Source organism: Rissa tridactyla, chromosome 17, assembly GCF_028500815.1.
Source record: "Rissa tridactyla isolate bRisTri1 chromosome 17, bRisTri1.patW.cur.20221130, whole genome shotgun sequence".
NCBI lineage: Eukaryota > Metazoa > Chordata > Aves > Charadriiformes > Laridae > Rissa > Rissa tridactyla.
This window is the reverse complement of record NC_071482.1, coordinates 763494-780715: the sequence shown is the minus strand read 5'-3', so window position 1 is coordinate 780715 and position 17222 is coordinate 763494.

Below are 17222 nucleotides of genomic sequence, written 5' to 3'. Positions count from 1 at the left end.
CCCTGGGGCGGGAGGGCGATGCAGCCGCGGGGGGCTGGCAGCCGGTGTGATTGCTGCACTCAGGCGGTCCCCGGGTTGAACAAGGACTTTGAAGGCGCTGCCAGAAATCTGAGGGTGTTCACCGAGGCGGGCTGGAGCGGGTGTCCTGAGGGCACGGACGACAGGACTCATTTTGCCCGTTTCCAGCCCTTTTTCGTCCCGTCCCCCGCGTATCACTGCCCTCTCGGAGGGTCCTGACGTTTCTCCTGCCTCCAGCCTCAGCTGAAACACTAGGAGGGTTTTGCCGCGTGTTGCGGAGTGTAGAGAGATTTGTAGCTTGGCTGTTTTTAACGTCTCCTGAGTGAGTAACTTGACAGATTTTTCCTTCCCCCTGCCCCCCCCCACTACTTGCAAGTCTGTTTGCAAGCAGCTTGCTTTCTCGGAGGAGGACTTGGAACCGTCAGCTGGCTCCTGCATCCCATTTACTGAAGCATCCCTTCCTCCGACTGGCTTTGGCAGTGCCTTTTCTCTTGATCTGAATGGGGTTTTTTGGGCGGAGAGAACCAGGGAAGCTGTTTAAAGCCGTTTCATGCAGGGCCATCTGCAAGTTTAGGGCTTATTCTGGCGTTTGGCACACGTGTTTGTGGCCGAAGCAAAGTTATGTCGAAGTTGGAAACAATCGTCTCCGTCTTTGCGTCCGTCTTGGGATTTTCATTGCCCCTGCGGCCTGATGTTGCCCACTGAGCAGGGGCCAGAGCTGAAGTATTAGCTGAATTATCCATCTTTACGCGGGTCCTATACCTTATAGCAGTACACAGCAGGAAATTATAGGGAGTCTGTGATTTTCCCGCTTTTTTCCTAAGGCTACAGAAGACATAAACTAAAAGTCATCCCACGCTGCCACCCTCCGCGCGGGGGGAGAGGTAAGAGCAGCATCCCCGCTGTTCTTTGGCGATATCTGGGCACACCAGCGGGCCCTGTTTACGCGGATCCCATAGGAATTCACTTGGTTTTCTTCTCCCTTTATAGCTTTCCCAGGCCAGCCCGTGCTAAATCCCATCATCCTCTATAACTGGCCAGACACAAACCTAATTATCCCGAAAGGGGAGGGAGCGGAGAGGAGAAAGCACATAGAAATTTCATCATCCAGCCTTGTGGAAAGGTGTGATTCCGGGCCCCGGAGCCCTGGCTTTGTGGAGCGCAGCTCGCCTTCAGGAGCACGGCTTCCGTGAGCACGCTCCTGTCGAGCGGCTTTTCCCCCCCCCTCTGTGCCGGGGGACAGGCGGGGAGCAGTTTATTACAGCTTTCTGTGGAGTTCTGCTGCAGTACAGTAGAAATAATGCAATCACGCCTCAGCTCCATATGCTCTCGGGGGCTGGGAAGCAGAACAACCCCGCGCTTTGTTGGCGTGGGGGGATGCTGCGGGGATGGCGTGTCCCCCCGCTCCCACCCCGGCACCCCGCGCCGAGCCGGCCCCGGGCTCAGCCGCTGCCGTGGCTGCAGAGGAAACGCTGGGCTTGGAAAACGGCCACCCTGTAGCTAAATATTTGTGTTTGTGGGCTGCGTATTGCGGCAGCCTCCCTGGCGCAGCGGGTCCGAGCATCCCGCCCGGGGCCGCCTGCCAGGCTCCGACGCGCCCGCGCTGCTCTCCCTCCCTCCCCAGAAACCGGGCGACGTGCCCGTCACCTAAGGGTGCTGCCCTTCCCCTGCTATCTCACCCAGGGCCGTGGGAAACGAGGGTTTGTCGCCAGGCTTGGGGGGGACCTCAGAAAGGAGCAGCGTGGCGACGGCTGCCGAGGGTCGCCGTGCTCGGTCGGGGTTGAATTCGGCACGAGAACAGGCCACAGAAATTAAGTTGAGGGTGTGGGGTACGAGCTCTGCCCGGAGCATCCATGCTCGGGTTTATTATCGGAGCGAGCTGCTCCAAACGAGCCCAGGGACAGCGCGCTGCTCAGGCTGGGGACTCCGCGTCGCAGCTAAATAAAGAATTTAACAGTTCTTCGAACAAAGGGTTGAAAGGTGCGAGTCCTGTCAGGTAAGATGTGATTCAGTACACAAAAATGCCTGGGCTGCTGGGTTTGCTCGGCTGTGGAGGTTGTGAACTCTACTAAATTCGTCCAGCCTCTGGTTCTGGAGCTCCATGAAATGACCCTGGGGCGGGGGGGGGGGAAGGAAAACATTCCCGGTGCCCCCGAGGCCCCGCAGAGCTGCAGCAGCGACTGTTTCCAATTACTGCCAGGAGTTTGCATGCGCGGGGTGATCCCACCCAGCGCCGGAGGGTCTGAATTTCCTCACTACTGTGGAGAGAGTCTGTCAGCCGGCATCTACGTTCATGTAAAAACATAAAATCCGGCTTTGTCTTTCAGCGTAAAAATAAACTCTGTCCCGTGGACGAGACAAGCAGAGGGAAAGCGAGCAGCGGGGGGCAGATCCCGGCAGCGGGGCAGGGATGCGGGGCAGGGATGCTCAGGACACCCACCCCTCTGCAGGGAGCCGGTGGCGGGGACACACTGGACACGGCACCACGCAGCCAGGGATGGGTGCAGGGAGCCATTGTGTGCATAGGACCCGGCTTGTCTGACTTGCTGTCTTTGAGAGAAAACCAGGACGGAACGGCTCTAAGGGTTTCTTAACCCTACCGAAACCACCAGTTTCCATTGCGCTTCCCAGCAGGAGGGTCTCAAGGAGAGCCTGCCTCTAGTCAGCGAGAGGAAAAACCGCTGATGGATGGAGCCAGGGGGTTAAGTGACCCTCCACAAAGCAGAGAAGCTCTGGGAGGGGGACAGGCTCCCTTTTCCTCTCTCCGCTACTCAGCAGAGCAGGAGAGCCGGCTGTTGAGGGCTACCTTGGGAGCAGAAATAAGTTGCCAGCAACTTCAGGAGCCTAAAGAAAAAGCCCCGCAAAACGTGCGGGATGCTTGTTTGCCTCCAATGAGGGTTTTCTGCTGGGCAAATCGGTAAAATGCAGGTAGTGAGCATTCAGTATTTGGTTGCAGCGCGGGAAGAGGGGTGAATGATGGCAGGAGGGATGTCACCTGGCCCAGAGAACGGGGCCGGGGATGCCTTAGAGCCTGGCAGAGTAAGCGGCGGCAACAGCAGCAGCAGAGATCCTTGGGTGCCCGACAAGCCACACGCGGTGGAAACACCATATGTTTCTGGCTTCAGCCCTGCGCGAGGTGCCCCACTTTCTCCATGTTTTGATTTCTTTTCTCGGCTGGGGCGGGAGCAGCTCTGCCCGGGGCTGGGGGAGCGCGCTCCTCCCCGGGCCTCTGTGGCTGCGGCAAACGAGGCGGCGTCCGGGCTCCGCTCCCTCCCCACCCGCTGCCAAGTGAACCCCGCAACTTTCTTGGGTGACGACATAAATTTGCAATGGCGTTCTACAAAAGCTCCCCGCCAAACCCGAGCTGTCTGGCATCCGTAACAAGCTTATCAAAGGGATTCTTTGCAGGGAGATCTGAGCCCTCCAGGTTTTGATTCATAGCAGGTGAAGGCAGAATGTGCTGAAGCCTGATTGAAATGTGCGAGGTCAACAAAATAGAGCAGAGAGTGCACAATAATTGGGGGAGAAGCGGCAGCCTTGCTTTCTGCATGTGTTCCTATGATCCCTCGACTTTAATCTCCCATTTCCAAAGGGAAGCCTGTCTTGCATACTTTATTATAGCGCTCCTTTGCGCGGGAGGCTTCTTTTTACGGGAAAGGGGGAAAACCCCAAACCGAGACCATTGCTCACTTTGTTCTCCCCCTTTCTTGCGTGACCGAAAAGGGTGGCATCTCGGGCAGGGGAGCGGTACCCACCTTTCGTTTGAAGGCGTCCCGCTTCTCCCAGAATTTCAGCCTTTTTTTTTTTTTTTTTTTTTTTTTTATTTTCTTGCCGGAGTGCTGGTACTTGCTGCAGATCCGAAGGTGAGGAAGGGGTTTCCGTGCTCTTTTGCACGTGAAAAATCTCTTGAAGGACGAGGCACCGGGGCTGAAATAGACGGGCTCCTTCGGGCAAACCGTATTTGCTAGCACAGGTTCTGCCTCAGCTTGGGAGAATTTACAGGTTGGGGGATCTCTGGCCTTGCGCAGAGATTTAGGGAAGAGGAAGGCAGAGTTTTATTTCGAGTACACGTTTTCCCCAAAGGCTGTAGCACTTTGTTGGAAATGCTCCGTTCCCTAACATCTGTGCAAATTAAAACCGTCCTTTGCTTTTGAGTGTGCATTTGGGGGGTTTCCCTTCTCTTCTGCAGTCTGCCTCTGAAAGGGGAATAGATTAAAAAAAAAAAACAAAAAACAAAAAAACAGGGAAGGGGGAAGAAATCTGTCCCCTTTTCCCTCCTTCCCATCTGTTGTTTAATCACCAGCTGTTTGTCCTTAAGCTTGGATTACAACCTCTCCATCAGGCTGTTCGCTCCACCGCCCCGTGCAGCAGGGCCCCTGCATTATGCATCGCTAACCGTGGAAAGAGCCGCATCCGTGCAAATCCGGGGAAGGTTTCCAGCCTGCCGCCGTGTCTCCAGCAGAAAACGGCCTTTCCTTCTCCCTGCCTGCTCCTGCTCGAGGTGTCGGTGTTGGAAATGCCCGCATGGGGCAGGGGTCTACGCCTCTTGCCTGGGTGCAAGTGTTCGGGGTCACCGTCTTTCCTCCTTGCAGCGGGAGCGATAAGCCATCAGCCCGTACGGGGTAGTAAATAAGTGTGGAGTGTGGTAAATACTGGCTGTTACGGCAGCGCCCTGTTTACTACACATCGAGGGAGTGGCTAAATGAGGCCAACCTGTGCGCCCGCGGCTGGGAGGCCATGCCCGGCCGGTAGCCGGAGGGCCAGCGTGGCTAGCAGGCGCCGGCGCGGCGTGCCCTCCGCGGGCTGCGAGGGCTTGTGCCGCACTCCGCTCCCCGGCGGCCGCCCCGCGGGCGGGAGCTGCGGCAGGCGGGGAGCTCATGGCGCTCGCTGGAGTGCGGGGCCAAGAGTGACGCCGGGGTTTCAGGACGGGTGCCAGCTCTGCCTCCGTCTAGAAGAGCTGTAGGAGAAGTCAGCACAAAACCTGGGGATTGCTTAACAAGCTCTTCAGTGCTACTGAATGTGCTGAGCTCATCCAGGGAAGCCGGGGGAGCCAAGTCTGTCTTGCCGGCGGACTTAATACCGTAGGACAGGGAGCCATCAGTCGCTCCCTCTGCTTCCCAGCCTCCCCCGGCCCCGCGCTGCCTTAGAGGGGGGAAGAGGCACGGCTTTGCCCCCACCTCCCTCTGCCGGGGGCGCTGGCTGCTGGATGCAGCGCTTCCAGACCCGCTCCGAGCACAGGGATGTGACGGCTGCATCCCTGGCATCGCCCGCTCCTGCCCTGCTTTGCCGGGCTCGTGGTCCAGACCCCTGCCCGGCAGCTACTGGAGCCTAATTATCACCAAGTCGGATCGCTGCCTGATTAACAAACATCCCCCGGCAGATGAGAGCCCCCCGTAACCCGCCGGAGAGCCCCTCTGCTCCCCAGCAAAGGAGGCGGAGGTTTACAGTGGGAACGTCTGCCCGGGCATGCGGTGAAGCACCAAGCAGCGCCTGCTGCACCATAACTAACGAGCCCAGTATCAAATGTAAACCGTTCTTAGACACCTGTGTCAGCCGGGGGGGACAAGAAGAAGGCGGCAGAAATCCGGGGCTGCCAAACACAGCACCCAAAATATTTCTATAGATTAGCCTGGCTTCTTCCTTCAGAGCAGGGGAAGGTCGAAGGAAAGCGGGGCACGGTAGGCGGCCTGGCACAGAAAGCTGGGAGTCGATCGATTTACCTTTGTATTCGTACAAAGCCATCGAGGGGGAAGAGGGGGCTGCAGTTTTGGGGATGCAGCTCGCAGCGGAGGTCTGGGGGGGTCTTGCCGGCGGAGCAGCTGCTGGAGACAGGATGGACGTTGCTCCTGTGCCCTGTAGGGGACACCCGGTGGCGTTCCATGTGTCCAGGTGTGGTACGGGGAGGAGAGGGGGAACGGGCTCCCCTCGTTTGAACCGAACCAGAAAGGAACGTCTAGGGGGGGGGAAAGGCGTTGGTTCTGCTGGAGCCGACGCCGGCGAGCTTGGCGCAGGGCTTCAGGTGGGATGGACACAGATACGGCCCCGTCCCACCCTGATGCTGCGGTGAACCTCTGGGAGAGGGGAAAACGCTGTCCCGTTACCCGAGGCGTGCTTGCAGTGTGCGCTGTGACCGCAGGGTCACCTGCCTCTGCGCTTCAGGAGAAGTCTGTGAGGGGTGGCTTTAAAAGACGGGCTTTTCATCTCGGATTCCCTGGGAAACCCGACGATGCAGGAGTAAGGAGCTCTCTGGGGTCAGGAAGGCCATATGTTCGTCGGTTAATGCATCACCAGCAAACCCGAGCCTAATAGGCGAAGGCTAATCATTTACAGGCTATACGTTGAGATGTGCGGCTTAAAGTTCATTACTTCATGCCCCGAGTATGCGCATCGGTTTCCTGGCTGTAGGGTGGTGTCTGCGGGTCGGTCCGTGTCCCCCTTGGCAGACGAGGCCGGCGGGGCAGCGCGTGCCGAAGTTGAGCACCTGTCTGTTGGGGAAGAGAAATGGCACTGCGGTGCCGCGGCCAGCTGGCCAGTCTCGAGGCGCTCGGGCTTTTAAAAGCTCCTGTCCTTTGGCTTCTGCGGGTATGAAAAGGGTGTAAATGAGGAGAAACCTCAGCCTTTGACTTGGAGCGGGGCTTTCGGGTCTGACCGAGGAGAAAGCCTTAAAGCTTTAAACCGAAAATAACTCAAACTGCGTGCTTGCGTGCCGAACTGGTGCCTGGAGGGTGCGAAGTTTGCTCAGACTCCGAAAGCTCTGGGTTTCGGTGCAGGAGAAGGGGGCTGTTTGCTTCAGTGCTGCGTGACGTGGCGGCGGCAGGGTTTGTGCCACAGGCTCAGTTTGCCGTCGCCGTCACGACAGGGTGTCACTTTGTCACTTCCAGGCTGTACCGAGGGCAGGTGGTGCCCGGCCGGAGGGTCTCTGCCCCCCAGATCCCCCCACCTCGCGCCGCTTTCCTCCTCCTCCTCCCTTCCCTGCGCCCCTCGGCTCTGCGTTCCCCTCTACATTTCCCCTTCGAAGCGGCTATTGATTTTCCTGGCTAATGCAGCGGGCTGCATTGTGCACCACACACCAAACAAAACAAAGAGAACTCAATCAGCCACTTAAACACCAAAAAAAAAAAAACAAAAACAAAAAAAAACCAAAACCCACCGGCTTCCCATTATAGGCTGGGCAGATCATGAAGTTATAACTTGAAAGGGTTCCCATTGACCCATAGCACTCAGTTAAAATGAAGGCAGCAGTGCAAATACAGGCTGGAGACGCGGGCTCAGGAGAGCTCTTTCCTTACATAAAAAAGAAGATTTTGCTTTTTTCTTTCTTGTTACCTGCAAATGAGAACGAAACGCTGCTTTCCTCCGCTCCGTGTAGCGGTATTCCAAGCGTACCAACTCTCAGCTCCCTTTTCCCTTAGCTAATAAGTAATCGTGAGGAGGTTTGTGGCCTTGTTTATTATATTTGGCCCAGAAAATGCCTTTTTTTCTTTCTCTCTCCTCCTCCCCCTGCCTCTTTCAGTAAAATGCTTTCTGAGATTTATTTGTAAGCCTGTAAATACAGAGTAAATAGCTTTAATTTAATTTACCGGGCTACTGTAAGAAACGGTATCTGCGAGCAGGAATTCCATCAGCCTCCGCTGAGCGCAGGAGTGTCTGTGGATGCTGCACGGTCAGATCTTTCCCATTTTTTTCTTCTTTTTTCCTCCCCTTCCTAAGGAAGGAACTGTTTCCTCGCCTTCTGCTGCCTTCATCCCGGGGCTCCGGGAGCTTTGCGTGCGGGATGCTCCGGGCGCGGGTGGGGTGCTTGGTCCCGGCCATGACAAACGGCCGCTTTGTCCCTAAGAAATGGACAATAGCGAGCTGGCCCTCAGGGAGGCCCGGCTTGTTTGAGATGCCGGAGCCAGGGAGGGACATCTTCCTGCCTCCTGCCAGCCTGCGCCCCCAGACAGGCTATTTCCATATTTTCTCACGACTCTCGGAGGCTTCCTGGGTTCTGGAAAGTACTTGGCAGACAGGGCTTGATGCCTGACAATTTCCGTAAACAGCGTCTCTGCGGGGACGCGACTGAGGTGGGGAGTTGTATGAATGGGGAATATCGGCGGCGTGCGGGAAGCGGCGCTGAGGCCGAAATCGCTGGGAGGAAGGAGGAGCGGCTGCGGTGAACGAGGCTCCGGCGTCGCTCCGGCCCTGGATGGGCGCCCGGGCGCTCGCGGAGCCTGGCCGTAAGGGCTGGCACCTTCGAACCGAAGCTGGCGATGGCTGCCGCCTCACAGAACTGCTGTGTGACACTTGTGCTTCCCAAAGGGACAAGGGCAGTACCCAACGTCAGGTCTGCAGCACCCCTTGCCAGCCCTCCAGCCGGCGGCCAGTGCTCTGCTGGCCTCCCTAGCCCTTCACGCCGGGCTCCAGCAGATACAACCGGGACGGCAGCCCCCTGCATCCTCCCCTGCTCGCCTCAAGGAACACAATGGGGAATTGCAACCAAGTCGTATCGCTCTTTAGCCCGTGTTCCCAGGACCGGCGTGTGCCACAGCTGGTCACGGGAGCAGCAGTAGCGCAATCCCAGCTGCTCCTGGAAAGGCAGTGATGGAATGAGGTGGCTACACCGCCTTCTCTCCTGCTTCCCAGCCCTGTCCTGTCCATCTCCCAGCCCTAGGGGAGGAAGCTGCTCGCCCCCGTGGAGCTCTGCGAGGCCGGAGCAGAATCACTGGGATTGCAGACAAAGCCGGCAGCCGTGGCGTGTTAGCCGAGGTAAATCCTGGAGGAAGGAGTCACTGAGGCAGGAGGCTGCCTGTGCCCCGCTTTGCCCCCCTAACGGGGGCTGGCACTCTCCCAGCTAATCCAGTGCTGCGGGGCTGACGCGCAGGACCCGCGTGCTGCTCCGGGCTGGCTCCTCTGCGGGGGGAGGCTGCGCCGCGCGTGTGCCTACGCGTGGTCGTACACTTCCGCTTGCGAGATTTGCCAGCTGAGATTTCTTATTTTGCATCAGTTTGTGAGGGGCTTGCCCCCCCCCACGCACCCCCCTCTCGTTTTGTTGGCTGCCTGGGTTCAGTCTGACGGCTTCTTTAAAAGGCGGAATCTGCAAACAAATAACTCGCACCCGACGCAACAGCGTGCAAGGGACTGCGAGAATCCTGGGCGATGCTGGCGGAGGTGGCGGTGACGAGAGGAGCTTTGTCCTCGTTAGTTTTCCCAACACGAGGGCTTCCAGCTCTGCCCGGCCCTCGCCGGGAACAGGCTTCCCCATCGCTTTGCTCCCAGCCAGCCGCTGCGGACGGGGGGTGCAGAGCCCCGGCCCCCCCGTTCCCCCACCTCCGGACGGGGTTCACTGCTGCGTGCGACAGCAACGAGCGCGAGGGTGAATCCACAGCTGGTTTGGGAAGGGAGGGAAGGCGGTCGCTCTGCCTTTGGCTGCTTAGCACAGATCTAAGAGTTCCAGCGAGTGTTGTTCCCTTCCGTGGTCATAGCAACTTCGAAATTAATTTTGCTTACTTTTAATCTGAAGTATTTGCAGTTCCCACATGAGTTGTCCTCTCCAGCGCCGATCTCAATTACCTTGTTGCGATGGGAGAGCGTGCGGTGGCGGGGGAGGAGGAGGAGGAGGAGTAAATCCCACCGTCGCCGAGGAGGGGCTGCGGGCTGGCATTTGCTCTTCCTGGGCTCGGCGGGGGGCTGAACGGCGCCAAGGGGGATGCGGCCGCTTAGTACAACTTATCTCTTGGGCGATATGTCCAACAAGACATTTACCTGCCTATGACCACTCACCTGACGGAAAATGGCGTTATTCTACCATTTCGGTCTCCCTTATGGAAGCCTCGGGACATGGAGCTCCTGGGGGAGGGAGGAGCCCCTTCCCCATCCCCTCCCACGGCACAGAAATGCCTTAGGGCATTAGAAATGCCTTAGGGGGCAGCTGCTGAGCACCCAGGGAGAAGAAGCGCCGGTCTCCCCGCGAGCAGAAAGTGATGACACACTTCTCCTGCCGTGGGGGGCGAGCGGGCCACCATTTTTCCTAATTAGTCATGATGTCTTGCCCATCACAGGAATAAATAGCAAGCTTTCCCTAAGGATGCGAGATGAGAAGCGCTATTTATCGTAGCTCTCAGAGGAAGCTGACAACATGACAGGTGAAATATCAGGAATAATTAAGAAAAATAAGGGCTTGCGTACTTTATTGCACCGAGAGCAGGGATGTGTCGGCCGCGACTCCTGCACCCTCAGGTTGTGCCCCCATCCTGACACCAGCTGTAAGCGGTGTGCTCTCCGGGCCGCGCCTCTCGCCCAGGACCAGGCCAGCGGGAACCCGGTGCCGCCGGCGGCTGAAACGAGCCACGGGCACCCGCTCGGCGCCTCGGTGGCGGCGTCCTGCCTCTGAGATAGGAACAAGTTGGGTATAAATCTCTCTTAAGGAAATACTGTTTTCCAGGGAGCTCCTTGTCCAGGAGAGGGGAAGGAAGAAAACCCAATAATGCGTGTACGACTTGGGGATTTTAGCCTCGTTAGAAATCGCCGATGTCGGGAGAGTGCCTGGGAAGCGGATCCCCCCAGGATGCGTTGTCTGCAGGGGCTCAGCCCCCGCCTTCTGCCGGGTGCTGCCGGCTCTTGGCCGCGCTGGGGGGAGCGTCCCCCGGCTGCCACCCAGGGCTTGCTGTGCCGTCCCCGCTGGAGCCGGTGATGGATGACGCGCCGGGGAAGGGGACCGCTCCGGTCGCCCGGTTTTCCATTACAGCGTTAGCCTCGGCCCCGGGGCGCTCCCGGGTTAAGGCTGGGCTCCGCTGCCTGGCGGGGAATGGAGTTAGAGCCGCGGCGGTGGGAGATGCGTTTGCTTATGAGGCCGGACAGCTGGGGAGCTCGGGAACTGTATCTGCTCAAACAATGTGGAAATCTGATTACAGCAAATGTCGCTGGGCATCACTTAACTCCTCCTCTGCAGCCCCGGCCTCGCCTGACAGGTGTAATAGATCTCCTGGATACGTCTCGCGCTGGAATACAATGCCTCGTCAAAACTGCTTAAAATCCCTCAAGTTTCGAGGTTGCTAATCATGCCGCTGGCTCCATGCGCGTGGGGCCGGCCGGCATTAGGCCTCGCTAGGACCGAGCAGCGGCGCGCCCAGACGCCGTCAGTAAAATGCCCCCTTTTTTTTTTTTTTTTTAGGCGCTTGGGAGAAAAGCAATTGTGCGTCGCGCTGCTCATCTCGTCCCCTCTGACCGTGTGCTCCCAGTGCTCAGTGGCACTTTTTAGGAGGTTTGTGAAAGGGACCCTTTGTCGGGGAGAGGAGGAAACCAGCAGCAAACAACTCCTGAACTGGGGAAAGCGGCTCTTGGGGCACTTATATTTAGCTCGCTCGCAGCGCCGGCCCTTCAATTTACACTCACCCTTTTGTTCCTTTTAACTACCAGCGCCGAGGGGCTGAAAGAGAAGGATACCAGCGAGGAACAGGCAGCTTCTCCTCGCGGAGCTGGAGGTATTTTTAACACAATGCCCGAGAAAAAGGAATTTGTTGCCTCCAACCTTCAGTCAAAAATCAGCGCTGTGCAGGAAGGAAAGCAAAGCCCAGGCGCTTCCACCGCGGGCGGCAGCAAAATCGCGTAGAAAAGCTGAAGGAGGTGCGCCGAGAAACAAAGGTAGAAGCTCATCCTTGCTCCGTGGCCTGGGATGAGTCACTCTGGAAGGCAAGGTGCTGCGAGGGAGGCAGGCAAGCCACAGGCGTTAATTTAAACTGTGCGGGGTGGCCGGGATCCCAGCCCAGCAGAAGGAGAGGGCGACGGCTGAGTTGCAGCGAGAGCCGGGTCCCTGCCAAAAGCGAGATGGCTCTTTGTTCTCCTAAATATTTATAGAGCGCTGTAGTGCCTTGTGCTACAGCCTGTGGTCCCAGAGGCTTTGGAAGAGGAAAAAATGCCCAGAGCAGGCTTTGCATCTTCTGAGAGATGCCGCTTCAGAGCCTGACCTTGAGGATTTCTCACCTCCCTCCCTTTGATCCGTGGCCTGGCCTCTGCGCCCGTCCCCCGCGGACGCCCTGGGCTGCGGGGCAGGCGGGGAGGCGATGGCTAACGGTGGCCATGAGGCGAGGAGCAGGGGTCGTGAGGTGGGGGGCGTGCACACCTTGACCCAGGAGCCAGCTCCTGGGATGCTGGTCCCGCGTGAGCAGCTCCCGGAGCATCTCTGGGAGCAGCAGCACTCGCCAGCCCTTCTTTGGTGCTGTGCCCAGTTCCGGCCACCTTCTCCCAACTTGCCCACCCTGCCGAGCAAAAGCCTTTTTCCCCCCTTCGCTACCTTTAAAATGTTTGCTTTCTTTATCAGTAGCCGGCCGGTATCAGGCCCGACAGGTCTTGGGTTTAACTGCCAGATTCCTCAATTCCCCCAGCAAACAAGCCCGGGTGAAACCCAGACCTTTGAAGCCGATTGTAATTTAATACAGCTTAAATGGTAAACATCGAGCAGTTGCAAAGGAAATATGATCAAAGCCATCGATTTTTTTGTAGCGACACAATGTCTTTTCGAATAATTCCCAATAATGAGAAAATCTGAGAGAATTGAAACCTGTTTGCAGATATTATAAGCCTAAATGGTCAAACAAATAATTAGCAAGCTACTCATTCAAGCTCTGCAAATGAAAAAGCAAGAATACCCTTGGTTTTGAGTAGAAATGCTAGACTAAGCATCTTCTTTGAGTAAAACAGAAATAAAAAAAAAGTCGCTCTGGGCAGAGTGGAAGATGGATCTCTTCCACTGGAAGAGCAGGATGCTTGTTGCGGAGAACAAACAGCTTTTTCCACACTGCGTCAATAGAGTACTATACAATTTCCATTGCGCGGCGTACATTCCTCTTCTAGCCTGCGGACTAATTTTAGAGCGCTAATGAGCCGGCCTGACACAGCGTTTGGCGCCCAGAGGAGGACTGGGGTATGGAGAGTAGTTACGCGCCCGCCGCGTGTTTGAAGTTGTGAAAAAGGAGAATATGAAAAATATTGGTGTCTTGCGCAGTGAGAGCCTGCCCGGGCGGCGCTGAGGAGTTTCCAGAGGTCCGGCTGCTCGGTCGTGGCCGGGGTCGGGAGGAGCGCGGAGGGAAGGGGAGGGCGATGGAGGGGTGAAGCGGGGCTGCCGGTGCCATCCCTGACGCGGCTCCGCTCCACGCCGGGTACCGGCCCCTCGGGGAGCGAAGTCAGCACGGCCCCGGCCGTAAGCAGCGCGCTGGGAAATATTTCTTGCTACTGAAAGCACCCTGGGAAGCGAGTATGGGGCTGCTGCCGTTAAGGAACGTGTTTGTAGTTGGAGCTGTTTAATACGGGCTGTCTGTGATGCCACAGCAGAGGAGGGTTTTAAAGCGCTGTTAGTGTTGTGCTGACTCCCTCTTTACATTTCCAAAGGGCAAAGTACACCAGTGAAGAGGTTCAAAGAAATAGAAGCAATTTGTTACCGCTTCCCTCTGAGTGCGTGGAGAGGGGATGCTCCTGCTCTCGCCGAGCGAAGCAGCGCTCCTTCTCCTTCCTGCTGGGGCTGGAAGCGGCCGGCGTTGTTCCCATCGCCAGCTCTAGCAACCCATCCAGCCCCACCGAGCAAACCTCCGTTTGTCTGCCTTTGTGCGTAAAGCTTTGTTTTCATTGAGGAAAAACCCACCCGCAAGGGTCCTGGGCCGTGGGAGGGCACGCAGACCCCGCGCCTGCATCCCTCCTGGCTGCCCTCCATCCATCGCGGTCGTGTGCTGCACCGCGTTCCCGGCTCCTCCAGCACCGCAGCTCCCGCCCTGGAGCGCTCGTCCTACCCCTTGGGGTTCACTGGAAGACAATGGTTTCTGTTTTAATTTCTGTAAGGTCTAGGAGAATGACTTTTGCTTCTGAACCGGGATCTCGGTGTATTGGGGTATCGGGTGCCGTTGGGCTTGTGTAATTCATGGTACGATGCTCCGTAATGTTGCAGACGTGGGAATTTAGTGGTGCGTGTGAGAATTATATACTAGAGGGCAAGCAAGTCGTGTTTCTAGTTTCCCCACTACAGAAAATACCTGTGTGATTACAGCCCTGCAAAGGCTCGTAGGCTTTCCAAGCCGTGTCTCTCCCCCGGGCACGTTCCATGGGCTGCGTGGTGGTCCCTGCAGAGGCACCCGCGCTCAACGCTCAGGTTTGTCTGGATTTTCACCGGCAGCCGCGCTGCCGTTCAGATGTCGGGATTTCACTTGGGTCTCGTGGCTGCTGCTCAAAGTGCGAAACAAAAATAGGGTGGCCAAAAAATCAGGATGCAGCAGATAACGCTGGCAGTCGCATCGGGGCGATGCTGCCGCTCAGGGCAGGAAGCCATCGGTTCTTGTTAATGCCAGGACCGGGCTCAAAGTGGATGTCCTCAAAACACAGCCGCGCTCTTCCCCAGCCCCGCGGACAGAAATGAAAAGCCTTTCATGTTCTGCGGGGGTGGAGAGCACAATTTGTGATGACCTGGCTCCGGCTGGTATTCGAAAGGTCACTTTGAGTACGGCGCTATCTGAGCCCATTGATTTTAAAAAAAAAAAAAAAAAAAAAAGCCCCGGCGCTGGAGAGAGGGGGAACGCGGGGGAGAGGAAGCGAAAATAGCTCTGGCAACAGTCATTGTCTAAAACCAACAAAGAGGTACTGAAAGGCTCCCCGCTCGCCGCTGTCAATAGCCACGGCAAGGGCACTGCTGCTGCGGGCAAGCTGGCGGAGGAGCTGGGCTGGCGGGGATGCGGAGGGCACGAAGGACCAACGCTCCCTCCTGATGGCGAGGGGCGGGCGTCCACCCCCTCCAGGGAGCCGGGGCCGTGCGACGGGCCCGGGGCGCCGCCACTGCCGTTGAAATCGGGGTGGATGTATGGTGGATGGGCAGCAGTGGGGTGCGCCCGCCGCGGGTCCTGGCACCTGCGCATCGCTTCGCGGTGCGACCGGGGACCGAGCTGAGCCCCTGCAAACCAAATCGCAGTGTGTGGGGCTGCGGCCCCTGGCTGCGGCTGGATGGTGGCCTCGCACGCACCCGAGGCCGGGAGGGAAACGATTTGCCCTAAAGAGCTCGGCCGCCTGTCAGCCGCTTGGTGAGCGTCAGTGAACGATGAGGAGCGGGAGCAGCGTTAGCCCTGCGTGCGTGCAGTCATCTGTCACGTAACAAGGGAGTATTGGCACGTTGTCATGTTTCAAACACTGCTGATCAATGTTGGTTTTTTTTTTTAAAAAACAAAAAAAAAATAATAAAGTGCTGCCCCGTGTGTGCCCAGAGGCTCCGCGACTGTAACCCTTGCTCTTTAATGGAGGTTACAGTCTTTGCACTGGAGAAAATGGGACGAGTTGAGGGGAAAAGGGGCGGATGCTCAAGAGAAGGGAGACTTTTGGTAGTGGAGACCCGGCTGCAATGTGTTGTATTGCCTTAGTGTCTGCGGGGGCTGGACAAAGTGACTCCTGGCTCGTGCCCTGCCTGTGGCATGGGGACGATGGCATCTCGGAGACGCTGCGGGGGCGGTAAGCGCCTGTGACAGTCGCAGGTTGCTCTACCGCTGCCATCTTGGGAACGCTTGGAGCGCAGTAGGTGGGAGAAGCCTAGCAACTGCCGTCTCCTTGATTCCCGTCTCCCATCATTAATTGCAGTATGGCGGCGGCAGGCACTCCGGTGGTTGGGAGGGGACAGGGAAGACTGAAACTCGTAACTGGATGAGTCAGGGGAGAGGAGCTGGGTTTTGCCCTGCCCGGTGGAGAGAAAAGGCTGCGGGGGAAGATGGAGCCAACATCTCCTGGCCTGGGTACCGGGAGGGAGAGTCATCCGAGAGCGGAGGTGGCTCCTCTAGTGGGCTCACGCTCGCAAGCGTTGGGGAAAATGGTGTTTTCCTGTTGCCTCGGTAGGGGAGAGAACAAAGGATCTCCGCTGCTAGGGCGAGCGATGGGAACCCCTCCGCTCCGGGCACAAGCGGGTCCCGGTCGGTGGGACGTACCAAGGAGGCAAAGCTCTGCGCTGGCAGAAGGGGGACTCAGCAAAATCCCTTAATGGATTTATTCTTCCCATTTCCCTCGGCTCTTCCAAGCTTTGGATATAAGCAAGGAGAGCAAGTTAAGGCCCCGATGATAAAAGTGATGGATCTACAGAGAAAGGAGAGGTTGGAAGGGCTGAAATTTACTGCGAAGCCTGGCCCAGAAATGACCCTCTTCCTCTCTTCCTCCTCCTTGGGATTTTTCCGTCTTGTGCAGAAAAATGCAGCTGGTCAGCTTGACAAGTGGAAACTGTAGCTTTGTCGTTAATGTGCAATGCTGAAACAATGATGTATGGCTGGCGATAGATCATGTTGGGTTTCCGGAGAGCAGGGAAGACGAAGGCATGAGACTAATTCATGATGCATGAACGCATTGATCTTCCTGGCTCTGAAAATACAATGTAATGAACCCCCGCTAACACATCATTTTTATGCCACTGCACCTCACTAATATCTAATGATTTCACCTTGCTCTGAGATAAAATATAATTGTATGGGAGTTCCAGCTTTGTTCTGTAATACTCGAGTAGAGTTAACGAATTATGTTTTGTTCTGTAGCTGTCGGCAAGTTGAGACAAGCTTACAAAAGCCCCGCAATTATTGGGCTAAGATGCGTGTTTAAAAGGCCGTGCGTGTGTAAGACGTGCGCGTGTGGATGTGCATCCGCTGGGGATGGAATGGCTGAGCGCGGGGAGCGTGCGCTGGGAGCCGGGCAGGCGGGGAAGGATGCCGTGGGGATGCTGAGGAGCTGGCGCCCGGCGCCGGGCATTTCTGGGGCCCGTCCGTCCAGCCGGTGCCTGGGGATGCTGCAGCTTCGGGACGGAACCACCGGCAAACGCCGCACTTGCGGCATCCCAGCTGGAGACTGGAAAACACAAGAATCCTCTCGCTGCTCCCAAACTCCAGCAGCCTTTTGGAGATTGGCCCGCCTCGGTTTGCCCTCCCAAAGCCCCGGCCGGGCCCTGTTTCTTCCCCAGCCGGGCAAAGCGCCTGCTTAAGAAAATCGGTCTGGGGTCCTTTTGATAACGCTCTCCCGAGGTCTTTGTACTTCAGCCCGATGAAGGTGCACGTCGGGTTTTTTCCTGCTTATTATTTGTCCGTAAGCAAACGCCGTCTCCGTTCCAAGCCTGCTGGAGTGCCCGCAGTCTGCAGCCGCCTCGGACGATAAAGAAGGGTGGTCCTGGCTGCAAACGGGGGCAGGCGGAGAGGAGAGGCCGGGGAAGCGCTGCGAGCCCCGAGGGAGCTGCG